The sequence below is a fragment of the Babylonia areolata genome, chromosome 7 (genome assembly GCF_041734735.1).
Source record: "Babylonia areolata isolate BAREFJ2019XMU chromosome 7, ASM4173473v1, whole genome shotgun sequence".
In the NCBI taxonomy this organism is placed as follows: Eukaryota; Metazoa; Mollusca; class Gastropoda; order Neogastropoda; family Buccinidae; genus Babylonia; species Babylonia areolata.
The window spans coordinates 44279925-44289924 of NC_134882.1; the positions used below are offsets into that span (position 1 = coordinate 44279925).

General features: G+C 42.4%; 1 protein-coding gene across 6 annotated transcripts in view; it reads right to left on the bottom strand.

Moving 5' to 3' along the window:
• The window catches only part of LOC143284072 (transforming growth factor-beta-induced protein ig-h3-like), a 92492-nt gene that overhangs the window by 70259 nt on the left and 12233 nt on the right, over positions 1-10000 (bottom strand). Inside the window, exon 1 of one of the 6 annotated variants that reach the window (XM_076590700.1) lies at positions 9661-9830. The exons of the other annotated variants lie outside the window; for them this stretch is intronic. The gene's annotated coding sequence lies outside the window, so the exon portion shown is untranslated. Of the gene's footprint in view, positions 1-9660; positions 9831-10000 lie in introns of those variants that run through there. 6 annotated transcript variants of the gene reach the window in all.

The window sequence follows — 10000 nt, forward strand, 5'->3', positions numbered from 1 at the left end:
GTGAAGGTTTTGCTATGATATGAAATACAAACCTTAAACCATTGTCTTTACTTCCATGCTAATACTTCATCTAACTCACCCACTTCCCCGCACCCCCCCCCCCCGAGCCACCCTTTGTCTCCCCACCCCTCTCATTATCTCTCTCTCTTGAATAGGGTCTACACTAATACAAGAGAGGCAAGGCCTTCAAGACTCACTTGTGATACACTTAAAAAAATCCAAGCTTTTTATGTATTGAGTATAATTTCAAAATGTAATGTTTAAGATGAGAAAGATCAGTTTAAAGCAAATTAACTCCCCTAGCATTAATTACAGAGTAATTTCCCCTTTTTACTAACTGCACCAAAACGTTTGCAAATAAATAAAACTTCCATGCTTAGTAAAAGAAGTTCCTGTTTGAACAAAAATGATAATAATGCCTGCTCTTGTTGTTGGGTCAGAATATCAGATCAAAGTCCAAGTTTAGAGAATACAAAAAACATAAACATAACAGTAAATGTAGTTTGCATATAATCAGGCTTCATTTTTTTTTGGTGCCCATCCCATAGGTGCAATATTGTTTTAAACAAGATGACTGGAAAGAACTGAATTTTTCCTATTTTTATGCCTAACTTGGTGTCAACTGACAAAGTAATTGCAGAGAAAATGTCAATGTTAAAGTTTACCATGGACACACAGACACACAGACACACAGACAACCGAACACCGGGTTAAAACATAGATTCACTTTGTTTACACAAGTGAGTCAAAAATGAAAGCATTTTATTAAATATTGTGTAGTGTAGACCCTATTCAGGGCGGGGATTGGATGTAAAAAAGCACACCAGTGCTTATCTATTATCCTCGAAATAAAGAATTTGTCTTGTCTTGTCTTTTGGGGGTGGGGGTGGGGGGTGGGGGAAATTGACAGACAGAAGGATTTATCACGGCCATCAGTCACCTGTCTTTGAACACACAAAACCTCACAGAGAGGCTCTGCCAACATCCCCATCCACCCCCATCCCCAGCCACTTTCGCCCGGTTCCCCACCCCACCCCCATCCACCCGCCCACCTGTCAGTCTCAGGACAACAAGCCAATAAACAACAGAAGAGGGAGAGGGGCCGGGAGAGAGAAGGGGGTAGTGGAGGAAGGAGGGAAAGGAAATGCCATAAGTGATGACTATAAAGCAAGTCAAGCAGGCACAATACCTTAAAAAAAAAGAAGAAAAAAAGTAAGGTTTCTGCGTCTGTTTCCCTGCGTTCTCGCAATGTGAACAGGTCCTGGAATCTACGACTGGGCGTTTACGTGCATATGCGTGATATATTTGAATACCTGCCGTACAGATTGCCACACATTCACTCATAGGGATAAAGAGGCGGTGCCTGCTGCAAGTTTTTGTACATTGCTCATAGGGATAAAGACACTGTGCATGCTGCACGTTTATATACACCAACTACCCACTGAAGGATCTTTAACGTACGATTCTTTTCTTTCGTTTGTTGTTGTTGTTGTTAACATTACATGTGTAAACAGACATACAAATTCAGGCATGGGCTGGTCTGCTTCAGTCTGACTATTGATGGGGGAAAAATCTCCACCTTCCGCTCAGCATGCCCTGCCAGAAATCGAACCGTGGATTTGACGGAGGCAACAGCCCCAGTGGTCGGAGCGATATATGTCCACCCCCTGGTCCTGTCAGATCGGCTGTTCGAATCTCCACAAGCAGCGAGCCGGTTGATGGTGAAGTGATTTTCTTTCCCCAGTCTCTGATAACAACATGTGGAAGATCAAACACGAACGTTAAAAAAATCTCTCATCAATGTGAATGTTCGGTGGACTACAGACGTATCCAGCGCGTACATGTTATCCCAAATCTGTGTCTGCCTTCCTTAATGTCGGGATGAGAACAGTAATGCGCATTAAAACACACTCGAAGAAACCAGCGAATGTGCATGTTAAAGCCCGCTATAGCAGCAGTAGCTGCAGCAACAGAAGAAGAAGAAGAAGAAGGAAGGGAGGGAGGAAGGGAGGGAGGAAGGAAGGGAGGAAGGGAGGAAGGAAGGAAGGGAGAAAGGAAGGAAGGAAGGGAGAAAGGAAGGAAGGGAGGAAGGGAAGAAGGAAGGAAGGGAGAAAGGAAGGAAGGGAGGAAGGGAAGAAGGAAGGAAGGGAGAAAGGAAGGAAGGAAGGAAGGAAGGAAGGAAGGGAGGAAGGAAGGGAGGGAGGGAAGAAGGAAGGAAGGAAGGGAAGAAGGAAGGAGGGAAGAAAGGGAGAAAGGAAGGAAGGAAGGGAGGGAGGAAGGAAGGGAGGAAGGGAAGAAGGAAGGAAGGGAGAAAGGAAGGAAGGAAGGAAGGAAGGGAGGAAGGAAGGAAGGAAGGGAGGAAGGAAGGAAGACAGGAAGGAAGAAGCAAACAAGAAACAGAAGAAAAAAAAAAGAAACAGAAACAGCAGTAGGGCCCTGGACCTTGTACATAGAAAACCAACGCAAGAAGAAGAAGAAGGAGGAGGAAGAGAACTAAAGAAAAAGAAGAAGAAGAAGAATTAGAAAGAAGAAGAAGAAGAAGGATTCGAAAGAAGAAGGATTAGAAAGGAGAAGAAGGATTAGAAAGAAGAAATAGAAGAAGCAGGATTAGAAAGAAGGAAAAGAAGAAGAAGAAGGATTAGAAAGAAGGAAAAGAAGAAATAGAAGAAGCAGGATTAGAAAGAAGGAAAAGAAGAAGAAGAAGCAGGATTAGAAAGAAGGAAAAGAAGAAGAAGGATTAGAAAGAAGGAAAAGAAGAAGAAGAAGGATTAGAAAGAAGGAAAAGAAGAAGACGGATTAGAAAGAAGAAGAAGAAATAGAAAGAAGAAGAAGTAGAAGAAGCAGGATTAGAAAGAAGGAAAAGAAGAAGAAGAAGAATTAGAAAGAAGAAGAAGGATTAGAAAGAAGGAAAAGAAGAAGAAGAAGAATTAGAAAGAAGAAGAAGGATTAGAAAGAAGGAAAAGAAGAAGAAGAAGAATTAGAAAGAAGAAGAAGGATTAGAAAGAAGAAGAAGAAGGATTAGAAAGAAGAAGAAGGATTAGAAAGAAGAAGAAGAAGAAGAAGGATTAGAAAGAAGAAAAAGAAGAAGGATTAGAAAGAAGAAGAAGAAGAAGAAGAAGAAGAAGAAGGATTAGAAAGAAGAAGAAGGATTAGAAAGAAGAAGAAGAAGAAGAAGGATTAGAAAGAAGAAGAAGAAGAAGAAGAAGAAGAAGAAGAAGGATTAGAAAGAAGAAGAAGAAGAAGAAGGATTAGAAACAGAAAGAGCAGAAAAAGAAGACCTTAGACCTTAATACACATAAAAACCAGCGCACTGTCTGTGCAGCCATGCAGCATCTGTTGTGTGGCACTGAACGAAACAGGCCACAGATGGGGGAAAAAGGAAGGGGAGGGAAAGGGGGAGAGAACCCAATATTAGATAAGGAGAAAATTACGAAGCAAACAGGTTAGTGTATCTCTCTGTCAGCAGTGGTTACAGATGGCGTCAATAAGCCAGGGAGAGGTCGGCAAGATGTATGTTTTCATTTCCACACAAGCAGGGATAATGGAAGGAGGCTTCCAACAAACTGTCACATCTGTTTTGTCTGTGTATTCATTTACGTGATTTAATATCCCAGAAAAAAAAAGAAAAAGAAAAGATAGCGTGTGCGCACACACATACACACACAAACAAAAATACTCGCATACAAAAAATAGACAACACACACACACACACACACACACATACACACACACACATTCACACATGTTAAGAGAGAGAGAGGGAGAGAAAGAGAGAGAGAGAGAGAGAGAGAGAGAGAGAGAGAGAGAGAGAGAGAGAGGGACGGAGGAAGAGACAGACAGACAGAAAGCTTTTTTCATTTATGTAGAGTGCTCATCACACTGACTGCAGGCTCCCTTGTTTGCCGAACATTATCATTACTATTACTATGAGCATTTACGCCTAATCTTGAACATAAGCCCTAGGCGTTTACAAATAGAGCATTTACGCCTAATCTTGAACATAAGCCCTAGGCGTTTACAAATAGAGCATTTACGCCTAATCTTGAAAATAAGCCCTAGACGTTTACAAATAGAGCATTTATGCCTAATCTTGAACATAAGCCCTAGGCGTTTACAAACAGAGCATTTAGCCTAATCTTGAACATAAGCCTTAGGTGTTTACAACTAGAACATTTACGCCTAATCTTGAACATAAGCCCTAGGCGTTTACAAATAGAGCATTTACGCCTAATCTTGAACATAAGCCTTAGGTGTTTACAAATAGAGCATTTACGCCTAATCTTGAAAATAAGCCCTAGGCGTTTACAAATAGAACAAATATGTAGATATCAAAAGGAAACATTGAACACAAGATACCAAACATCACTAAGAATGATTCAGCCCCCACCCCCACAATACACACAAACACACGTGCACGCACACACACACAAGTCATTGTACACATACGTTTTGGTTCGAGCAGGGAGGATCCTAAGCATATGGGTGTCAGAAGAAGAGCTGAGTTGGCGTGAGGGTATGTAAGGATAAATGAGATCAGAAAGATACTGTGGACCAGAAGCCTCAATGGACTTGAAACAGACTACTTTGTAAATAATTTGTTCTTGTACTGGAAGCCAGGGTAAAGCATGAAGGAGAGGAGAGACGTGATCAAACTTACAGGAACGAAAGACAAGACGAGCAGCATAGTTCTGGACTTTCTGTAGCCTAGCAATGAGGTAGCTGAGTGAACCAACAAGTAGGGAATTACAATAATCCATTCAGCATCATTTCATCATTCCCCCGTAGATGAAAACTGGGTACGTTCCCAAGTGGTCCTTAACTTTTGATAAATCCTATATTATAAGCAACATGTAAAAGGTCCTTGATTTTTGATGGATCCTATATAAGAAGGAGACATGAACGAACAATATCCCACATCGTGCAGACTTTTGAGGCACTGGTTCAGCTGAGATAATTACAGGTTGTGTCAACGGTGGGCTGGGTGCATCTCGCTCTCTGGGGCACAGCACACTGTTCTCCTTCAGTCTTTCTCTCCCCCCGCTGCTACAGCCTCCGCTCGTGTGTATTGCCGGGACAGAGGGGAGTCTGTGTTTATGTGTGTGTGTGTGTGTGGGGGGGGGGGGGGGGGGGGGGGGGCACGCAGGTGCTTGCATAAGTATGTACATTTGTGTGTGTGTGAGTGTGTGTTTGGGTGGGTGGGTGGGGGGCTGGGTCGGGGGCGTCAATGTTCATGTCGGTGTGTGTAGGGGAACGCAGGTGCTCGCTTAAGTATGTACATTTGTGTGTGTGTGGGGTGGGGGGATGTGTGGGGGGGGGGTCTATGTTCATGTCGGTGTGTGTGTGGGAACGCAGGTGCTTGCTTAAGTATGTACATTTGTGTGTGTGTGTGTGTGTGTGTGTGTGTGTGTGTGTGTGTGTGTGTGTGTGTGTGTGTGTGTGTGTGTGCGTGGGTGACAAAGAGACAGATACACAGAGACAAAGACTTACTGGGGGAGGGGAAGCCAGCAGTGTCAATTCTGTGCATTGTATACTTATTCAACGTTTCTTTCCTTTTTTTTTTTCATTATTCTTTTTAAAAAGAATATTGTGCAGTCGCACAACAATTCCAAAACCTATGCACAGTGACTCAAACTCATAAGTCAAGAGTCGCTCATACGAAAAAACAAAAGAGGAACAAAAAACCCTTCAATGTTCAAACACGTGATACTAAAAGCCGGACACTTATCACACACGAGTGTCATCATTGAAACAAATACAGGACTACAGATCCTCTTCTTTTCAGCTCTGAAAGGAATGTTCGTAACACGGCAAACAAACGAGGTATACTTAAAACAAAACAGACAGTAGTGAGAAATAGCGACCGAGTGGGCGACACTTGTGTGTGAAGTGCCGGTCTGCAAGAGCGTGAAGAGCTAGGCGTGCTGCCATTCGTCATCATCACAGGGGGTACGGTGTCTCTCCGTCACCATCAGTGTATTGTTCGTCCCCCGGAACTTTTTATTTTTTTTATTTATTTATTTATTTTTTTTACTTACTGTAGCGACGATTGTGCAGAAGCGTGCGTGCGTATCCACACACACACACACACATTCACACATTCATTCACACACTCAATCACTCACGCGCTCACACGCGCACAAACGCATACACATACGCGCGCTTACACATATATATATATATACCTACACACACGCACGCGTGCGCACACACAAGCACACGCACACGCGCACACACACATGAACGCGCTTACACACACACACATACACGCGCGCGGGCGCAAACACAAGCACGCACACACACACACACACACACATGCGCGCGCTTACACACACACACACACACACACACACACACGAAGGCTACTTGATGTGTCAGATTTTCCGAAACTGGGTTGCCTGTTGGTACCACCCATCCACCCACGCACATCCAGTGAAGCGAGAGAGAGAGAGAGAGAGAGAGAGAGAGAGAGAGAGAGAGAGAGAGAGAGAGAGAGAGAGACAGACAGACAGACAGACAGACAGTAAAGCACGTTCCGTGACGGTTTATGAGAAATTGCAGACTCCACCTCAAAAGTTATGGCCATCAGATACACTGCCTGTGACACACGCGAACGTGTTTTTATTTTTATTCTCTCTCTCTTTGTACATATCTGAGGCTCCCCCTCCCCCCGCCTCTCTCTCTCTCTCCTATGACACACTGCTCCGAATGACTAATTTCATATTCCTTCTGAATCACGTATTCTGAAAAGCGGACTTTAGAACCAGCATCAAGAACTGTATCTAAATGTTAAGAATCAGTTTAATTTGTTCATGTTACCTATCAGAAGTTTGATCTCCGTTTGGAAATCGATTGTTTTTTTTTAAGATCAACACTGTTTGTGGAGTTGCTGTATTCAAAGGACCACACTAAAAACAAACCAACCAACCAAAACTGCAACCAACAACCCAACAACAGTAGAGCCTACAACAACACTACTACTACACCTGCTACAATAGTAATATTAATGATAATAATGATACTACTACTACTGCTACTACGAATAATAATGTACACTTGTATGGCACTCTATCCAAATAAATGTTCTAGGGTATTTACAAAACTTAATATTATACATAACACGTGACGTCAACATTGCATATTCACACCAAAACGTACCCAACACACACACACACACACACACACATATGAGGTAAATGCGGGCAGTTGTTAACCAGAGGATTTAAACATCGTCCCCTCATCACCTTCACATATCCCGTAGACTTGTGGACCGTTGGGGCGCCACAGGTGATCTGGCAACCAGCATCCTCCAATCCTCTCAGTTTTCTGACCTCCTGACAAGACTACTACTACAACTGCTACAAGAGTAAAATTAATGATAATAATGATACTACTACTAGTGCTACTACGAATAATAATGTACACTTGTATGGCACTCTATCCAAATAAATGTTCTAGGGTATTTACAAAACTTAATATTATACATAACACGTGACGTCAACATTGCATATTCACACCAAAACGTACCCAACACACACACACACACACACACACACATATGAGGTAAATGCGGGCAGTTGTTAACCAGAGGATTTAAACATCGTCCCCTCATCACCTTCACATATCCCGTAGACTTGTGGACCGTTGGGGCGCCACAGGTGATCTGGCAACCAGCATCCTCCAATCCTCTCGGTTTTCTGACCTCCTGACTGTATCGCTCAACCTCAAGCCCGTCCATTCTGGGATGTTGTCCTCCCATCTCTTCCTCTGTCTGCCTCTCCTTCTCCCCCCTTGCACTGTGCCCTGCAGGAATGTCTTGGCAAGCCCTGATGATCTTGTGACATGGCCATACCATTTGAGCTTGCGTCTCTTGACCAAGGTCAACAGGTCTTCGTAGGGCCCAATGACTTGCCTGATTCTGTTTCGAACTTCTTCCTTCGTGATATGATCTTTGTAGGAGATGCCAGACGGGCGCAATAGCCGAGTGGTTAAGGCGTTGGACTGTCAATCTGAGGGTCCCGGGTTCGAATCACGGTGACGGCGTCTGGTGGGTGAAGGGTGGAGATTTTTACGATCTCCGAGGTCAACATATGTGCAGACCTGCTAGTGCCTGAACCCCCTTCGTGTGTATATGCAAGCAGAAGATCAAATACGCACGTTAAAGATCCTGTAATCCATGTCAGCGTTCGGTGGGTTATGGAAAGAAGAACATACCCAGCATGCACACCCCCGAAACCGGAGTATGGCTGCCTACATGGCGGGGTAAAAACGGTCATACACGTAAAAGCCCACTCGTGTGCATACGAGTGAACGTGGGAGTTGCAGCCCAAGAACGCAGAAGAAGAAGAAGAAGAGTAGAAGATGCCCAGGAGTCTTCGAAAGCATCTCATCTCATAGCAATGTATAATTAAATTAAATGGGAACTGTGAGGAACGAGAGGAAACAAGAAATGTCCTCATCTCCTCTCTCAGTGTCTGTACTTGAACGCTTGAGTTTGTTTGTTTGTCTTTATTTTTTCCAGGGGTGAATGGGTGGTGAACAGGCAAGTGGATGGGGGTTGGGGGGCTTGGGGGTTCTGTCTTTAACATCAAACAAGAACCGACGCATTTGCTCCTCGCGAAACACGAAGCATCGTCGGCTTGAAGTTATGTCCCTTTCGTAAAAATGACAGCAACAGAACTTCTTTTTTTGTTTCCCTTTGTGAGTGTTGACACACACTGAAACTGCAACCGTACTTCATTGTGGTCAATGGACAATAAGTAGAATATAAAATTCTTTGTAAGGTTACAAAAAATTGTGAAACTTAGTATCTAGAGACATCTTTTCTTTATGATTTATTTTGAAGTTACTCACACAATGTTAAAAATACCCACACCATTAAATGTTGTTGAAGTTACCCACTTTTTGTTTGTTAAAGTGACCTTATACGGTATTTAATACCACAACCATTGCCATTTTGTATCAAATGTTCATGAAAAATCAGTTTGTCAAAGATTTTTTGCATGATAGTTCGTTATTTGATTATTGTATTAGTTATCTTCCCATAGTTGATAAAAAGAAAATATTTGCTATGCATGGGGTTAAATTGTGTCACCAATGCTGTTTATTTCTTCAAAGTATTCTTTATTCTTTTTCAAAATGAAATAATAAGGAGCTTTTGTTGTACCGTGGAACGTGAGCTGATAAGACGCTTATTGTTTCACCAATGCTGTTTATTTCTTCAAAGTATTCTTTATTCTTTTTCAAAATGAAATAATAAGGAGCTTTTGTTGTACCGTGGAACGTGAGCTGATAAGACGCTTATTGTTTCACCAATGCTGTTTATTTCTTCAAAGTATTCTTTATTCTTTTTCAAAATGAAATAATAAGGAGCTTTTGTTGTACCGTGGAACGTGAGCTGATAAGACGCTTATTGTTTCACCAATGCTGTTTATTTCTTCAAAGTATTCTTTATTCTTTTTCAAAATGAAATAATAAGGAGCTTTTGTTGTACCGTGGAACGTGAGCTGATAAGACGCTTATTGTTTCACCAATGCTGTTTATTTCTTCGAAGTATTCTTTATTCTTTTTCAAAATGAAATAATAAGGAGCTTTTGTTGTACCGTGGAACGTGAGCTGATAAGACGCTTATATATATATATATATATAATATTATATACCCACCTCCCTGTGAAGCATCCAAAAAGCTTTGTGGTGTTGTTGGCAATTGAACTGTTTGTTTTTCGTTCCTGGTTTTGTCGTCAGATGCACTGAACCTTGTGCATAAGAACAGGGGAGTGGAACACCGTTATTCCATTATCACCCTGGCTTTCTGGCTGTCTAACGCATCATCACACGGTAAATCTGGGTGTAAAAAAACAAAACAACGACACACACAAAAACAACGTCATTATTGCTCAGCGACATTTGACGTCACTGAAGTCAGGAGCAACGAACGGGAACATACAGTGATGTGTTTGTGTTGATGCCAAGCACGCCAAGGGAAGCACTGTTTACAGACAAC